Below are 18107 nucleotides of genomic sequence, written 5' to 3'. Positions count from 1 at the left end.
CTTCGATGGTCTCTCTCCAAACCTTATTCTCACCGCTATTAAGACCCTTGGAAGTGTTTAAATGCTTTCCTGGAAGACAAAAAAAAAAAAAGATTCTTCCCCCTGACCTCCTCTGGATTTTATTTCTCTTGCCTGAAATTTGCTGTTGAATTTAAAGGCTGTACCTATGTCACATTACCATGAAAGGACCCACACTGAGACAGTAGCATCTGCTAACCTGTTGACCCCTTGCATCTTGCAGTCATTTGGACTTGCACTTTTCCCTGAAGACTGCAGCCCTGTCCTCCTGTCCTGTATTGTGGCAGGTTGGTAGAAAACGTGTTCATTCCCACCCACCCAGGAATAGATATGTGCCCGTTTCCTACCCGGTAAACTTGCACTTTGCAGTCACGGATGTCACCCCGATGTTTAGATCTACCTCAGTCTATCTGTTGGCTTGAAGCAAAGAGGAGGGTAATCAGAATCCGCCTGACACAGCAAATCTAGGGAGGAGAAAGGGGGAATCAATTTTTATAATACGTGTTTGGCACTACATAATAGTTATAACTCTAAATGCAAGCCATAAAGTTGGAGAGGCTTATAAATTAAATCCATTCTGTCCCTTTTAACTAAAAAGTGACCTTAGCATAGAATTAAATGTGGTTTTTATCCAGTGATCTATGGAGCTGTAAAAATGGCTGATTGTTGCAGTGCAATGTTATAGTACAGAGAGGAGCCCCCAGATAGGCATCTCCACACAGCTCAGCCCATGTGCTGCTGCTTGGTTTTACAATTAACACAGGGCAACTGCACGGCTGAGGATTTCGCCCCTCTCCCTGCCAGAAGAGGGTGACCCACGGCCCTGCTGGGAACAGTCCCTGCCCAGGCTGTCCTCCGAACTGTGGCCAGGCTCGGGATGGGAGAGCGTTGCCTGAGCAGGGCTGAAAACAGACCAGGGTGTGTTCTAAAAATTAAAGGGTCTGCACAAATGCAGAGCAGGTTTTGCGCCTGTGTCCTATCCCTGTTTAGTTTCCTGGGCCTTAACTACAGTGCAAGAGGGAGAAAGGATTACAAAGTAGCCTGTGGTTCAGCAAAATGCCATAGTGGCCGAAAAAAGGGGAGTGGAATGTCCCTGATTGCTCATGTAGTGACTCCATCCCCCTGCTCCAATAATCATACAGGAGAGTCTGAAATACAAAAGACTTGACATTGGAATCCAGCCCAGAGGACACAATTTAGGATGTTTCTGAATGCTTTTCAATGGCCAGAAATTATCAGGCTTTGTCTCACAAGAAAATATGGTTTCGAAGACTCTGCTGGGTTGCAGGTTGGCATTCATGCATATAGGCTCTCAGAGCCTGCAGGAGACTCAATGCTCCAAGGAACATAATCAACACAGGATTGAACACTGTTCGACTTCCAATCAGTACAGCAGCAAAGAAAATCACTCCCCCCATGCCACGGATGAAATAGATGCTCAGGGAATGTCGGTGGTGTGTTTCCTCATTACTACGGAGAACTGGTGCAAAGGAGGAGCCAAGATCCTTCCCAGCTATTGAAAGTCGCTGAAGCTTGGACAAAAAGGTGGTGCCAGGTCTGTCTGTCTCTTCTATGTGTGCACTGGAAACTCATCTGAGATGCCACACTCCATGGTGCAACACATTATTTATTATTTGGCTTGATAGTGGCATTTTTGTCTGCAACTATACTGTTGAACTGCACTGGGACAGAGCCTGGGCTCATGAACTGTCTGATGGCCATCCATACTATGTAACTGCTACCAAGGCAATGCCAAGCACTATCCAGGGGACAGAATGGGCCAGGGACTATTACTGGTAAGCCGTATGATCAAGACTAAGCTGCAGATAGGGAGATAAAGAGGACTTACTCCTGTGGCAGCAAGTTGCACTGTGCCACTTAGTCAAAGAACAAACACTGGCATGTATCATTGATTAACATTTGATGTGATATTTCACTGATAGGATCTGCAGGGATTCAGACCCGCGTACACACTAGAGCTGCTGGCACAGCGAAGTACTTACAAGGATTAACTAGAAGAAAAAGCTCTGATGGTGCCCAGGTGAAACCCACCTCCACTCCTGGAATAAGGAGGAAAGAGGTCTTTAAAAAGTTGATTTTACAGAGCACAACAATGCTCAGCCTCAGCCAGAGCCTCACCTAGCTGCCATGGTGCTAGCAACAGCATCATATTTACCCAAGCTTCCTCACTATATTCCCTCAACTTGAAAATTTAACAATGCTAGAGGTTTTCTTCTTCAAGGGGAAGAATAGTTAATGATTTACTTAGCCTCAACCACTTTTGGAGTCTGCTACAGATTCTATGAAATAAAGGGAAACCACCACTAATCAGCAGCTGGTGCACTGGGCTGGGCTGGGCTGATGTCCTCAACCTCCTGGTTCTGCCTGCCTATCCCACCAGTGCAAAAGTGTCAGGCCTGGTGCTGTTACCGTTTCAAAGTTATTTATGGCTAATGTTTGGCAAAACCCAAATACTGCAGCCATCCAGAACCTGCAATGGATCAAGTCAAGAACATCTGGACAACAAGACTCACCAGCAAGAGTCATCTCCAAAGAAAGAAAACCGAACAAACAAACAAAAAACCCTGAACAAATAATTTCAAGCTTTGAAACCGAAGTTGGATTTTCACAGAGAAAATTCAGCTATTTGCATACCAGTTTTTTGTCATCCTAGAGCGCTCACTGTTTCTGCCACAGTAATACCAGGAGGCACCAACTAAGAGTTGGACCTCATTGTAGCAAAGATGACCAACTTCCCTAACCTCAGGGACCCCCAATCCAAATTTTCCTGAGGCTGAAAGTATGTAGGAAAAGGTGGAAATAATTTCATAGTCAAGAGATGGCAAAAGCTCTGCAGGAGCTTCACAGAGGTATAGGGCTGAGCTGGAAATGAAGTAAAATCCCAAAACCACCTGATGTTGACTTCACCCCTGCCAATGGTTCACTTTCTACCTAATTCAAGCCCTAGGCAACCAGCTGCCTCTGTGCTCAGGAGCTCTACATTGGCCATGCTCATATTCGATGCTACATATCTCATGGTGATCAAGGGATGCGAGCCTAAAAAGGCTCATCAAGAAAAGCTCAGAGACAGAAGACAGGACTGGCCCGTGATCTGGGAAGGAATAAAGCACAATGGCTTTAAATGACTCTCCCCATTTATGACCCAGGAAACAGCCAGGCTCATTGCCACAAGAACAGAGAAAATAAGGGTAAAGGCAGAGCCCCAGCTGCCAGTATTTGATGAGGGCTTGGTGGCTGGACAGAACAATTACACCACCGAAGTCACCTTCCAGACTAGAAGCCAATTTGCACAGCTGAACCCCCCCTTCCAATTACTCTTTCTCTGACTGTCCAAGGAGTTGCAGCAATCAGACCAACACTCTCAGAAAAAGACATCTGAGTGGCAGGATGGGCCACTGAGTGGAAAGTATGGCTGAGCAGCATCATTAATTCTCCACCCCATTCCTGGCATTTGCACTAGGGTGATCGATTTCTTCCCACCCCCACCCCCTCCCCTCCCCTCCTCCCCTGCTACAAATAACTTCCACAGGGATATTATGCTATCTGCTCTGCAATCAACAGCAACTTCGAAAGGGCTTAGCGCTAAATGAAAACCTCAGAGGGCCGGCGTTAGGTTGGAAACAAACACAGCATTTGGGTTGTAATTTGAGGTGGGAGGCTGGGGTTTTAATAAACCACATCGCTATGGCATGCTGTGCACCTTGCACTTCGTAACTGCATTTATGAGTACGGGAAGTTACAGGAAGACTTTTCAGTCCACGTGAGAGGCAGCCATGCCTGGTGTGGAGCATCCCACGTATTTAGTTGTGCATGGTAGTTGTATTGAGCACCAGCTTTCCTATCAATCCCCTGCACTGTCACGTGCACAGAAGCACAGTCTGGTGACCCAGCTCCAGGACTGTGAAGAGTCATGTCCTATATAGATCCAACCACCCTTTTGGGCAAGGGAAGGGAGGTGAGAAAAATCACTGCTTTGTCCCACATTCCCCTCACCACACAAAATGGAAACCACTGAGGTGAGCTCCTCTGAAAACACATCTGAGATCTATTCAAGATAGGAAAGAGAAAGGCGTTTCTGTTCCCTGAACCTTTTAAGGCCATCTCCAACCCATGAAATGGACATGTTGGGAGCTGGTAGGAATCACAGCCAGCTTTACCAGCCACCTTCCTTGTCCCTCCCCAGCATTACGATCCACATCGTACCTGATGATGTTAGTACTTAGGTGCTACCCTCACAGGCGCTGTAGGATGGTCTTAAAGATTCTTTTGTGAGGAACTTTATTAATCAGAAGTCAAAAGCCAGACCAAACAAGGGAGGGACCCGCCAGCCATCAGCCCACAGAACCAGGAAGAAGGAAGCATCACAGCTTGTGGTGGAGGAGCTCCTCTTTCCACATCCCAGAGATGTCCTCTCAGCTACAGAGCAAGCCTGAATCCTCAGCTTTACCCCCTGCCCCCTCCAAAAAAGGAGACTATTAACAAGGAAATTACTTGTTTCAGTGAAGGAAGTAAAACAAGCTAAGTAACGCATCTTAGGGCAATGTGTGTTCATATTTCTGATCAAAGATGCTGTAGCATTGCCACTGGCCACAGCCCAGCCAAAAAGATCAGTGTACGCCTCCAGAGAGATGAAGGGGAATGGACTGACTAAGAGGGTCCTGGTCTAGAACAGTGGGATAAATCAACGGGACATCAGTACATGGCTTTGTCCCAGTACAGGGCAAGGGCAGTCTCTGCTTCTCGAGGGGTAGTAAGGCTGTCTCACACAGTAACGAAAGGTTTTTCTCTCACTCAAAACACCACAGCGCCCTTAGATTTCAGCCCACAGACCTCAGTCCCCATCAGATTTCCTCCCTTCTGTGATACCAGGCCCAAAGGGTGCTGTCACATAGTCCCACCCTGGAGTTCATGCTGCAAATGCTACCAGCCTTAAGTGCTTTTCCCAGGACATCTTTAAATGCCCTGCAGGTCTTCTGCTCACCATATACAGGCCAAAGAACAGCTCCTGAGGGCAGCTATGTCCAGTGGGGGCATCAAACCCTGCAACATTCATGTCCCATTTTCAATGAATCACAGATGCTTAAGGTTGGAAGGAACACCTGGAAGTAACCTCATCCAACCCACCCCTCCCCCATCTTCCTTGGCCATGGTAGAGGGCCAGGCTCTGGACTAACATTAACCCATCTAGAGGTTTGTTAGCAAAATCTCCCCTTCCAGTGTCATTTCCATGCCTGAAGGCACTGCCTACAGACAGGCAGTTGTCCAGTCCCTGAGGGATACCTTGGCTACATCTACAAGCACGATAACTCTCACAGCAAAGTGTGCCTTCCTGATATTTCCATGCATCCTACTTAACTGGATCTCCCAGCTAACTGGCATTTTGCTGGGATGTCTCCTGGATTCCCCCGTGCCCTCCCAGCCTTGCTGCACTTCTGATTGTCACCCTCTCTCCTGCTGGTATCAGAATCATCTCCATCTGGAGAATCTGGAAGTCCCCACAGCATTGCTATTAACATATCTAAAAACCCCAGGCTGGCAGGAGCCAGCAAATCACACAGGACTTGTGTCTTGTGACTATTTAACATTGATCATGTTATTATTTTTTTGTAAGCATTCAGAATATGCAGCAAATGTACCTTTACTATTCACTTATTCCTTCACTTTTGCTCATGGCTGAAACTGCAAGTGCTGGTGGCTGCAAGTATCTGCACTCACCGGAGCAGATCAGGCACTCAGTGTCCCTCGCCACACACTCTTCCTAAATTTAACCCATCCCTAGAGCCATCAGAGTTTCCCAAGAAAGCTGTTCTGCCCTGGGGAACACTCGCAAGGTGGGCATCATGTCAGACCATGGGCTAACCATATCACTGCCAAGCTCCATCCCAAGTGTAGGCACCAAGACAGTTCAGCCCTGCTCACAAGGGAGAGGTTCACTGTCATTTACACATTTAACATCACTAACGACCTAAGAGACAGCAGCTGAACAGGCTGCTAGGTTACAGAAATTTTTCTCTCCTCCCATCCCTGATTTCTGCCATAAAAATCATAGGCTCTGCTGTAATTTTACTTCCATAGATATTCTTGGGACACATGCAAGAACCAAAGTCCCTTACCATTGCCTGCATATGGCGAGCCCGCACTAAGCTCCCAAAAGCAGGGTGCTCACCCTTGCCCCTTTCTTTGTATGCACAAAGGTGAGGAGCTTTTTGTTAGCAATTAACCTTTGTTTCAGCTCAATAGGGCTGATCAGATTGTAGAACAACATCTGAGAAGTGAAGATTAGCAGGCCAAGCTCTTTAGTACTTAAGGCATCCGTGCAGCTACTCAAAATCAGATTTCCCTTTCTTCACTGGCATTTGATTAAAGCATTTTTCAAGCAGTCCTTTCCAACTTCCAGATGCTTAAGTCAGGTGATAGAGAAAAACTCTTTTTTTTTTTTTTTTGTCTGGGAAGTGGAAACAGTGTGTATCTTAAGCGTGGTGAGAGCCAAAATCATGCTCAGAAAACATGCATAAATGTGTGCGTATGTCTGTGCACGTGTACTAATGCATAGCTTTGGTAGAGCTGACCAGAGCACAAGCATGTAAAGGCTTTAGTAGCACGGTTCAAGAAGGGGGGAAAATACTCTTAAAGTGGGAGCTGAGTCCAGAAATAGATTGTGAGAGGATCAATTTTTGCTGCATTCTGATTTATTCAAACCTTCCACAGTGGCAAAGCCCTCTATAACAAAATATCTGATTACAGGACTATGACCATAAATTCCACACACCCTCAGGCAATGGCCAATGAATAACTGACTTGTTAAGGGAACGAACCTGCACTATGAATAAATCTACCAACAGGGCTTTCAATACAAAAGACCCTATCGGGACAAATTTCCTTCTGAAGGTGTATCGACTTTCATTTGCGGGAACCAGCGGATATTTGTTTCGAGAAGATAGCCATTGTTAGATTGCTGCTAAACAACATAGAGTATAAAACCGACTCCTACCCTAGGCTTAATCCACTTGCATATCAAAGTGGGATGGACTATGCAAAGGACCATTTTGCAGGACAAAGTGTTATAGAAGGTCTCCTGAAAAAGCATGTGTTTAATCCAGAGGGAACCCAAGGTGGGTACAGGACACCTGCGTACTTCCAGAGCCTCAGTTGTAAAAAGGCATCCCGAAAATAAGGATTGAGAAAGGACAAGAAAACATGACTCGGGAGGAATGTTTAAGGGTGGACACGCATTCACAGTCAAAGCACAAGAAGAATAATTCATGCCTGGTGTTTGGCTGGTGCCCGTCATCTCAGAATCCCAAAGCAACTGGTTTTTTGACCAAGTCCGTTTGATTTTCTGGCACAGAACCCCATTGAGAGGGAGGAAGCCAGGGCTCTCTGTTTTACAGCTGAAAACACCAAAGTGCAGATAAAATAACTGTGACCTGAACACATGGTTTGACACTGGGTGAGATCAGCCCTACAACACCCTCGGCCCGTAGTGGGGATTGCGCTACAGCAGCTTTTATAATCAAGCATGGGGTTTTGTGTTGGGTAGACCAAACTTTCAGTGGCTTGTGGAGCTGTGGGTTTAAACGATCAGCTGAGAGGTCCATAAGGAAACAGCAGCATGAATGGGACAAACTGCTTCAGCTCCACATCTCTTCTAGCATGGAAATCGTGATGACTCCTATCCCGAAAGCATTTAGAGAGAGGTCAGTGCTAACTCTCAATGAATACGGAACAGGTAGGCCTGCCAGGAATGGGATAGCCCTAATAGCTGGCAGAGGGAAGGAAGAAAAGAGCCATTTTGCAAACAGCAAGGACTTTGCAATAGGCCAGCTGGGCTCAAAAACTGAGCAAACATCTCCATCTAGCAAAGCCAGCCCGATAACAGGCAGGAAACAAGGTGAGCTTGCAGGCAGGAGTGCTGAAATCGTAGGATGAGGTATCACAAGGCCTACCTCTGACCAAAACTAGGTGTTCAGAAAAAGAGCTGGCAATAATATATACTGGCCCCTGCATATGGCATGTACAAAATGGTGTCCCAAGTATATGCAGCATTCCTCTGTCCTTCTCTCAGGGCAAATCGAGTCAGGAAGCAGCAGCTCTACCGGGAGTAAACCTCCTCCCTAAAAACTATGATGCTAACTGGAAGGAGGATTTTTCATACTCTGTGTACTTCATAAATACAGACAGGCTAACATAGAGCGTACCACATAAGATTACAGCCATCTGCTTTAATTTTTACCCCAAAATATTCCAAACTAGTAGAAAGTCTAGATTTCCTAACAAGGTCTCTGTTCATTCTTCTTCCAGATACGATTTGCTTTCCCCAGTGCCCCCGTCCCAGAGATAAGGCATGACACCAAACACAGCAGAGCTTGCAGCTTCAACAGCTCATTTATCATCAGCTGGTCACTTCTTGACCGATGTTTTATGAAGGGATATTTCAGACAAAATGCAAAGGGAGTAGGAGAAGGAAAGTTGGAAACCATCCCTAGTTTAATTTTGATAACATTGGCAGGGGGTGATTCACTACAACAAATTAAAATCAGCAAATCTCTCATTTTCTCTGACAGAAGTAACCAATTTAAATTTTCATAAAGGGGGCAGTGATGTGTGTCTTTGACAGAGTCACCAATCCAGCAGCCCTCTGATTTAAAATATTATCTATATTCTCTTTTATTTTACTTTTTTTTTTTTTTCCTTTCCTAAGAGCTTCCTGGAGCAACATGACAGATTGTCCCAGCACAATCAGACTAATACAAAACCCTTGCTCCAAGAGGCACCACAAGGAATTTCTAAGCCCAAGCTGTGACAACGAATGCACATTCTGGAGGGACTTCATTTACAGGTTTTTTTTTCATGTGTTCTGTTGTGGTTTCTACCCTCAGCATGCCCAAACCGTCTTAAAGAGCCAACTATCTCACGGAGTATATGTAAGAGGAAGGGATATACACCCTCCACATGGGCTGTCCTGCCAGATTGCTCTTCAAGGGAGAAGTTTGGCTTCCAGATGGTAGTATCTTACATTCTAATAAAATACCACCAGTACTCGGCTGGGGATGGTGTGGTGCTGAGGAAGAATTGCCTTTTGGGCAGCAGGAGCATTAAGAAGGGTTACAAGGCAGATGGGACCTCCTGTACCAGGAAGCTGAAGGATGCTAAAGGTGAGGATGACATCTGTGGTGGCTCTGACCTGGAGAAACGAGGGTTGCCACAGCTCCCTGTCATGGTGATTTGGGACTTAGAGGGCTAGTCCCCTGTGGATTTGGGACCTGAGGGGGCCACGCATGAACCTAAAGAAAAAGAGTGTATCTCAAGTCAATGGAGACTGCTGCCTCTCCAGTGCAGATGGGACACTGAAATACTGTTTACCCTGGCAGAGACATGGTTCAAAGCAACTGAGATGCAAAGGAGATCCCTATCCCTACCTTAGCTGAGAGAACTGTGCCCCAGACCCTTTTTTCCCATGCTTCAGAGCCCCAAATCCCCACCCCACCCAAATATATGGATGGTCATAAACCCCCAACAGCAGGTTACCTTCTCGTTAGTCTGGTTTCACCTAAGCAGAAGCATCCCCCTCCTGCCATCTTTTATCCCAGCACTTTCTGCAAACCCCAGGCAAGCAGAAAGCCCAGGGAATTTGGGGAAGGAGCTGTGAGAAGGAGCATCCTGTGCATGGTGAGAGCTGGGATGTGTCAGGGACCCCTGCGCTTTTTCTGCAGCCACATCGAGCTGTTCTGATACGTGCTGTGATGTCGAGAAAGACAGTCTTCTGCAAACCTCCAGGCCAGGTGCCAGCTCCCTTCCCTTTGAAGGGTCGCTTGGGGATGTGAATTTTCTCCAAGGAGAGGAGGTGAGCTAGTTACAGAGACAGCCTGTCATCCATCTTGAAGAAAATACTCCTCTCTCTTTGCACCTATCCTAGAAAGGTGGGCATCAGCATGCTGCAAACCCAGGATCAGGCCCAGGGAAAAGCTTTGATTCATTTGTTTACCAACTCAGGTTTCCCGGAGTTAATTAATGAGCCAAGCTGATACCCTGCAACAGGTATTGATGACAGGGGGGTTTCCTACACTTGAGCTACGGGAGAAGGTGAATTTGGATCTATGATCACACTGCTTCCCCCTCTCCCTCCCCCAAAAATGGGAGAAAGAAAAGCCATCTGCAGCCACCGGGGCACCACAGGAAGCCCCTACATCATTTTTTTCCCCAGGAGCAATGATGGGGCACGATCCCTTCTGGACAATACTCTGGGCTGACTTGCAGGAGCAGAGCGCTTGGGCATCCTGTTCCTTACTTGTAGGGAGCAAGGGCTCATAGGGACTTGTAGGGAGCAAGCCCTTGAGGCTGGGGGCTGCTTCCCAGCTCCTGGGCATGGGGGCGAGCGAAGCTGTGCATCCCGCTTGGACTCCCAGGGAGAGCCCGTGGCAGCCCAAATAGCCTCTGCTTCCACAAGGGTGCTGAGATCGGGGAGAAGGGGGGCGGATAAAACATGAGGGGGTGTATGGTAAAAAAATATTGGAGCGGGGAAGTAAAAAGCCCGTGGGAAGGTGATGCTCGCAGAGTGGGGAATAAACCCCATGGGGCGGCGTGTTTTGGGTGCGCGGGGTGCGAGGCAGCCCTTATTGCGAGCAGTGTGTGTGGGGGGGCTGTTTTGGGAGGGGGAAAGGGGGGGCTTAGGGGGGGCACACCTCTGCCGGGCTGTGCCGAGCAGCCGAGCGCTCCGGGGGCGGCGGGCGGCGATAGCCGGGCTGCGAGCGCCACCTCCCCGCCGCTCGCCGCAAGCCCCGGCCGCCCCCCCAAACCCCGCTCCCAAAGCCTGCCGGGGCTGGGAGAGCTTGGGGGGGGGGACCGTGACACTACGTTGAGATGTCCCCCACCTTTTTTCTAGCCTTTCCCGCCCGAGGTTGCAGCGGGGACGGCCCCAATGCTATGGGAAGGAAGGAGTGGGGGGAGTGGGTGTGTGTGGGTGTCACTAAGTTTGGGGTGCTTGCAAAAGGGGGCAGGGGGTTCTGCAAGGGAGGGAAGGGCTCTGTGTGTGTCCCAGACCACCTCTGAGTGCCTGCGGAGTGGAGGGCAAAGCAGGTCTCCCTAGGGTGGCAAAGCAGTGAGATGGGGGGTGGTGTGTTCCCCCACCCCAGAATCTGCCTTTGGCTATTCCACAGGGATGTGACTGGGGTTCAGGAATACACGTACACACACACAGTCTCACTTCCTAGCCTGGGTATGGGGCCTGCCTCAGTTTCCCCCATGTAAGGGAAATAGGGGTACAGACCCTTTATTAAGAGAAAACCACCCCACTTTGCAGCCAGACCTTCCCTGAGCCTGCCCACATTTGCTGGTCAATTATGGGGGGATCCAAGCTCCTGTCCCTTCAGTCAGGGCTCCGCAACGCCATGCTAGGTTCTATGGAAAGGGCCAGGAGCCCTGCTCCTTCCTTGCCTCTGCCCTGCCCCTGCCTTGTTTCTACCTGACCTTCCCCTTCACCCACCACAGCAGGAGGGATGCTGCACCCCGACCCCGCTGCCCCACAAGGAGCAGAGCATGGGGGTCCCCTGGTTCCCTGTCCCCAGCACCCCTGCACTCCCCATGCCCATCTTCTGCAGCTGAGACCTGCCTGGTGGCAGAACGTCCTGCCTGCTCAGCCCCCTGCCTGTCCCCCAGCCCCTTCCTGGTTCAGCCCCACCTGTCCCCTGGCAGTGCGGCTTGGCTGAGAGCTGATGCAGTTCCTCAGCACCCTCTGAGGGTAAAAATCTCCCCTACTCTACCCTGCAACCTCCCTCCTCTTCCTCAGTGAAGTCTTAGGCACAGTAACGACTGCAGGACCCAGGTTAATGAGTCATTAATTAATTAGGGACCCACTTAATATGCATGGGGAGTTGTTTGTTTCCTTTAGCAGCCCGGGCTTTGGATGAGATCCCAGCTCTGCGAAGCCTCCAGCCTCGTCTCCCAGCTGATAATAGATAATACAGATATTTCAGCACCAGCCAAAGCAGAGTCATCATCATTGATACACAGTCCTCCCTGCTACGCGGCGGAGGTCGCCAGTCAACTCCGCAGAGTGCCCAGGGCTCATCCCTCCTGGCTTTCTTTAGGCTTTGCATGGCCAGGCGAGAGCACACCTATAGCTAATCAACAGGTAAAGGGGCCAGGGAGGTGCACCTGCACCCTGACCACCCCCTGGCACCCTCCCGGGGAGCACTGGCATTCAAAGGGCTGTGATTTTCGCTCTGCCATTCAGGCAGGTTTTGGCATCTGTCAAAGTAGCTTCGCTCTTCCTCACCCCCCCCCTTCCCCTCCTCCTCCTCCCTCAGCCATCAGCTGTCAGCTGGCCCTGGCGCTCGCCAGACCTAGCGCTGGAGCTGGATTGAGTCTGAGCCCTGGAAAGCCCCAGATCCAAAGGGATGGGGTGGTCAGGGATGAAAGGGGGAGGGTCTTTTTACCTTCCATCCCTTTGACCTTGCCTTGAAACTCCCCTTCCCACCACCTCCTCTCTGTGCAACTGATTCACACGGGTTGTTTCCTTGGCCAGGGCATGATCAGGGACATGAGCGTGAGTCACAACCAAAGGTACCTTGCAGAGTTGATCTGCAACCCATGGCTTCGATTGCTGGGGACAGATGCCTTCTCTCAGCCAGGACCGGGTCACAATCAGGCTAAAAAGTCCCTTTGAAAACCCTACCTGCTCTCTTCCACCCCACTTTTCCTTCCAGCCTTGGCAGAGCCATGGCTGAAATACCTCTCTGCGAAAGTCTGGAGATGCATCAACAGCCACCCTCCATCAGCGAATGTCAGGCCGTGAAAGGGAAGGGGGCGGTGGGGGAAGAGGGAGAGACAAATTTTGCGATTCATTCCCACACAGGGTGATTCAGAACAAGATGCTTTGTAATTACGCATCCCTGATGGAGACTCCTTCTCTCTCCACCCCCCCCACCCCCCCCAAAGAAAGGCTAATCCATGCCTGGGTGCCAGCACCCCCCTGGAGCCCAGCTCCAGGAGCAGTGTGTGTGTGTCAGTGTGTCTGTGCCATAGTCTGATCTCTACAGAGGCTAAAGGCTAATTTTCTCCTACGATGTGAAGTAAAGTGCTGATAAACGGCATTGAGGGGGGAACATTAGGAGCCCATCACCTCCCCAGCCATTGCCTCCAGCCCTGGGAAGGTGCCACGCGAGTGGCAAAGCATGCAAGGAAAGACACCCCCACCGCCACCCCCCAAACTCTCTAAGGGAAAGGAGGAAGGCAAAGAGCTGGGATGGAGGCAGATTCATGCCCAGGGCAGCCAGCTGCCTATCCTTCTGAGACTTTGTTTGCCAACATTGCAGGCTGAGGAGTCCCGGACCCCAGGGCTGCCCGTGAAGGCACCGCAGCTTCGCAGCACTTTGCAGTTGAGCCCCGGCTGGCTCTGCAGCTCTCCCGTCGCGATCCCCTACACCCCTTCCCTCTCCTGACTGCCTTTTCCCCCAGGAACAACCCACTCTCCAGCTCCTCTCTCCAGGACACGAATGCATTTCCCCCTCTGCATCCTGCAGACATCAATATTTTCCACCGCTGCTTGATGTTTGCCCACAGGACTCGCATGCACAAAAGTTAAAACTTCCCATGGCAGGGAGCAATTACGCTCTATCAGTCCAAACTGCAGAGCGGAGGGGACGAAAACATCCTCCGGGTGCTGTTTCCAGGGGCAAAAGCAGAGGAGTGTGTGCCCACCGCTGCTCCCATCCCTGCCTCTCCTGGGGATTGAGAGACACCCCCCCTGCACTCAAGGCAAAGCGCAGCCCAGAAAAGTCGTGTCCCCCCTGTCTCTCCCCTCCGAGGAAGAAGGAAGGCTGGCAGGGAGCCCCTTACCTTGCAGAGCTCCCCAGGTTTTATATCCTCCTTCTTCCCTTTGTCAAATTCCAAATGGAAACCAGCAACATATCCAGGGGTAACCAGCCCAACATTGGGCAGCGTGTGAAGTCCAAAAGGATGGCAGAGCTCTCTCCCCCTCCACTCCCTCCACTCTTAGCTCTACATATATATATACATACACACTTATATATATATATATGTATATATTAAACAGAAAAGGGAAAAAAAATCCTAAATGAAATGGAGGTGGGGAGGGAGAAGAAGGGAGAACCTTTGGTGTCTCTGCAGACAGGCAGGTGGAAGAGAAAAGCTGAAAATAATTAAGCCGTTTTTTGAGGAATCCTTAGGAGAGGAGAAAAACGCAGTTAAAAGCCAATAAATCATTAGATCCAAGCAGACAATCAAGTCTTCTCCTTTAAAAAAAAATATACAGCAGGGTCAGAGTAGCTTTCCCAGCAGCAAAGAGCAAGAATGGTCTTCTTCAGAAAGATATGTTTGTTTAAAATCCACTCGTCTGCTTTTCCTTCTTTCTCTCTCTTCTCCCCCCACTTTTTTTTTTCTTTTTTTAATTCTGCTTCTGAATCTCTCTCTGTGAAACTAGATCCAGTCTTTGTAGCCAGGGGCTGCATTAAGGATTACATCAGGCTTTTATAAGCTTTCCAGATCACACATTAGAGTGAGAGAGAGAGAGAGAGGGAGGGAGGGAGGGAGGGAGGGAGGGAGGGAGGGATAGGAGGGAGGAATAAAATGCACACACACATACACACGCACACGCACAGATCGGAGCTTTGTAAAACAGGCAGCTATAGGCAAGGACCCTAACTGCCACGGTATCACATCAGGCATGCTCCGCTAGCCTATAGGAGGAGAGGAAGGAAGGAAGGAAGGAAGGAAGGAAGGATGGATGGATGGATGGATGGATGGATGGATGGATGGAGCAGAGGAGCCAGCGAGAGCCGGAGTGCATTGGCAGCCGGGCAGCGCAGCCTCCCCGGGACAGCTTAGCCCTAAACGGGGAACCAGGAGGTGAAGAGGGAGCCAGGATGGTGGTGGTGGGGATGGCAGGGGCTCTGCTCCCACCCCCCGCACCCCCCAAAAAACCCAAACCCCTGCGGGGGTTCAGCGCGGGAGAGGTGCTGGTCGCCCGCAGAGGGATGTGCAGGGCCACGGCTCCCCGCTCCCTGGGTACCGGGAGGGAGAAGGGGCTGCTCCCTGGAGCTGACAACCTGGGGAGGGGGACGGGGGATGGGGGACGGGACAGGACGGCGGGGACCCCCTGGGGCAGCGGCAGGTGGACGGGAGCAGGAGCTCCCCGAGCCCCCCCGGCTTGGCGGTGGCTTTGCACCAGGGCACACTGTTTGCCCAGGCAAGAAACACCAACAGCAATTAACCCTTTCTTTTTTTTTTTTTTTAACCTCTTTACTAGCATCCCCTCCCACCCCTTGCTCCATCAACCCACACATATATTTTTTTTTGGGGGGAGGGGGTGGTATCACACCAATGCAACACCCAGCAGGGTGCAGGAAGGGGATGGAAGGGAGTGATATAAGACTGGAGAAGGGAGGGGAGAGCTGGGGTACTTCAGCATCCTGCCAGACTTCAGGACCTGCTCCTTGTCTTTAACCCTTTCTACTCCACGAGGAGGAAAACAACCTCTTTCCCTGAGAAAACCACCTCCCTCCCTGCCTGGGGATGCTGCTCCCCAACAGCAGGGGGGCACAGACCTGCCCCAAGGGGCAGAGCTAAAAATACCAGCTGCCCTCACCCTCTGTCCGTCTGCTTCATGGAGGGTGAGGGGCACCCCTTTCCTCCCCCCAGGTACTCTCCAGGGCACCTCCATCCCCTTCCCTTGGCCTTCTTCCCATTTGCACCCTTCCCTTCACCTCATCCACCCCTTTTACCCCCATTTCCACACCTCCAAACCTCTTTTACGCCAAAAAAAACTTATTGGGGAAAGGGAAAAGGGAAAAAATTGTTCATTTGGGGGAGCTGAACAACAAGCCCCGGCTGTGACGGAGCACAGTGAACCAGCCTCTGCTCGTCCCCAGCCAGCACTGCAGCACTGCTGGCCAAAGGCATCCGTGACATCTCCAGTTAAGCAGGGACTGGAGCAAAGGGGCAGCTGGGGCCTGAAATGCTTGTTTTCAGCCGACAGGCGGCTATGCTGGATTAGTACGGTGCATGCTCCGAATGGAAATCTCTCCTTTTCTCTCTCCATCCTTTCTGGAGTTTGTTTGGCTGGTTTGTTTTCCTTCAAGAAGGCTTCTCTGCTCTTCCAACTCCCCCAGGGATTTCTTCTCCGCTTCTCTTTCTCCAGCTTCTCTTTCTTCAGCCTTCGCAGGTGCAAGCAGGAGAGCAGAGCGCTTCGGTGGGAATCACAGGGTTCCTGGCAAAAGGAGACTACGCAAAGCAGCAGGCCCTGCCTCTGTAAGTCCCATGGGACAGCTCTGCCATGCCTTTGGGGTGGGGGGAGAATTGGGGAACAACTCGCCTTCCTTCCCTGGGGTTGGGGTGCTCAGGCAGAGCAAGGTGTAGCCAGGATCTCTCCTGTGTTGTAGGGCAAAGAAGCTCAGCACAAGGAATAAGTATCAGAAAGTGCTGCTGACAAAATTAAATCTGTTTCCAACCCCCACTGCTGCAATGGGGCATGATGGAAATCTCATCTTTGTGGGAGAGCTGGGCTTGATGCAATGAAAAATTTAACTGCCACCCGTTTCTATGCAGTCCTAGGTAGAGAAGTCCATGAACCCCCAGACCCTCATCTAACGAGGCAGAACCTTTAACAGACCCATGCCTTAAAAACACAGAGAGGAGAGGTCTGATCTCCCCATTTATCACTGTGTCCCCTCCAGTGAACAGGGCATGTGAGGAGTTGGTCTGGGCAATTGGCTGAGGTAACCAAATGCAATAACTCACTTAGTCTCTTTGGCTTTGTACATCTATGAAGCGATTAAGAGGAAATAACTTTACCATAATGCACAGGGATCTGTGAAACTTACTGCTGCAGGATACCTCTGAGGGCAAAGAAGTCATTTGCAGAGCAAGAGATGCTCTCAGCACATCAGGTCTCTTAAAGTGTGAGTTTGGGGACACATATACCCTTCCTTCCATCCTGCCAACATAACCAACGCATGTAATCCCTGGGGAGAATGGCCTATTTTATGCCAATCTACCTCTAAATGAACTGGCTTGACCAGTCTTCAGGTCATTTTGCATCCGGGCCCACTCATGTGGTGAAGAAGGGCAACCCTTGTGCCCTCAAACAAAAAGAGGAGTCTCGCATTGGAAAGCAGGTGTGGGTAAAGAGCCATGACATAGAAAAGGATGGAGAAGAGGCATTAACAGTTTTTTTTTCCCCTTGCCAGTCTCCATAGTTCCCAAAGGTCCTTCTGAAGGGAGTCACTGAGCTCATAACACTGGGGCACACTGAGATGTAAAGACACCTTTGTGTTGGTGGTTGTGCCCCCCACTCCCCATGTATGGACCTTGCTGGGACTATTCTGGCTACCCCTAGGGTAGTACAGTTTATTTATGATACAGAGAGCCCTGCAACGGAGATCCCAGCCTCATTTTGCTTGAAACTATGCAAATATAACCAAAAGGCCTGAGCTCAACCCAAACTGGCAAACCCTGGCCCACCAGGATATGGTGTGAAGACTCCTGAGGTTACTCGGGGAAGGAATAAGTGCCATCAGGACCTTCCAGTGTCATTGTCAGAGGAAAAAGAAGCAAACAAGACTAACAGAAACAGAGGTTACAGCACACGACAGCTTCTGGGGCACACCATCCCCAGACCACCATGGGGGAGCTAATAACGCCAACCCACCCATAACACTTCTTGGGCTTGTGCTGGGTGGGTTTTATACAAACACTAGCTTTTCTGTGCAAAAACACAACAAAGAGACAACGATCGTTCTCCTCTCCTCCAGACTCCTGTTGCCTTTGCCTGTTTTTCGTCTGGGCTTTGCAGATGGCAAGGCATGAGTTGGATCCAACTGTAACTCCACCTCTCTCACAAAAGAAAACATCAAACTCAATACAGATAGGCAATCCCTCTACCCTTACACTCACTTTGAATTTAGACCATGCTTACTGCACAGAAAATGCCTCTTGTTGGCAGAAACAAAACCGGTCAAGATCAAAAGGGGATGGGGAATATTTATGGTTAAATGCAGCTTCCCTGGGAAACTGCAAAGAGATTTTGGGAGAAGGAATAAGCTGCACACTTC

At 49.9% G+C, this 18107-nt stretch overlaps 1 protein-coding gene across 4 annotated transcripts in view; it reads right to left on the bottom strand.

Annotated features, from left to right (window-relative positions):
• The window catches only part of ADGRB1 (adhesion G protein-coupled receptor B1), a 286873-nt gene extending 272324 nt beyond the window's left edge, over nucleotides 1-14549 (bottom strand). For all 4 annotated transcript variants that reach the window (XM_075085936.1, XM_075085937.1, XM_075085938.1 and 1 more), the window contains exon 1: nucleotides 13876-14549. The gene's annotated coding sequence lies outside the window, so the exon portion shown is untranslated. The remainder of the gene's footprint in view (nucleotides 1-13875) is intronic.
• Between the last annotated feature and the right edge of the window lie 3558 nt (nucleotides 14550-18107).

Source organism: Phalacrocorax aristotelis, chromosome 2 (genome assembly GCF_949628215.1).
Source record: "Phalacrocorax aristotelis chromosome 2, bGulAri2.1, whole genome shotgun sequence".
Classification (NCBI taxonomy): Eukaryota; Metazoa; Chordata; class Aves; order Suliformes; family Phalacrocoracidae; genus Phalacrocorax; species Phalacrocorax aristotelis.
This window is presented reverse-complemented; position numbering and strand designations above follow the sequence as displayed.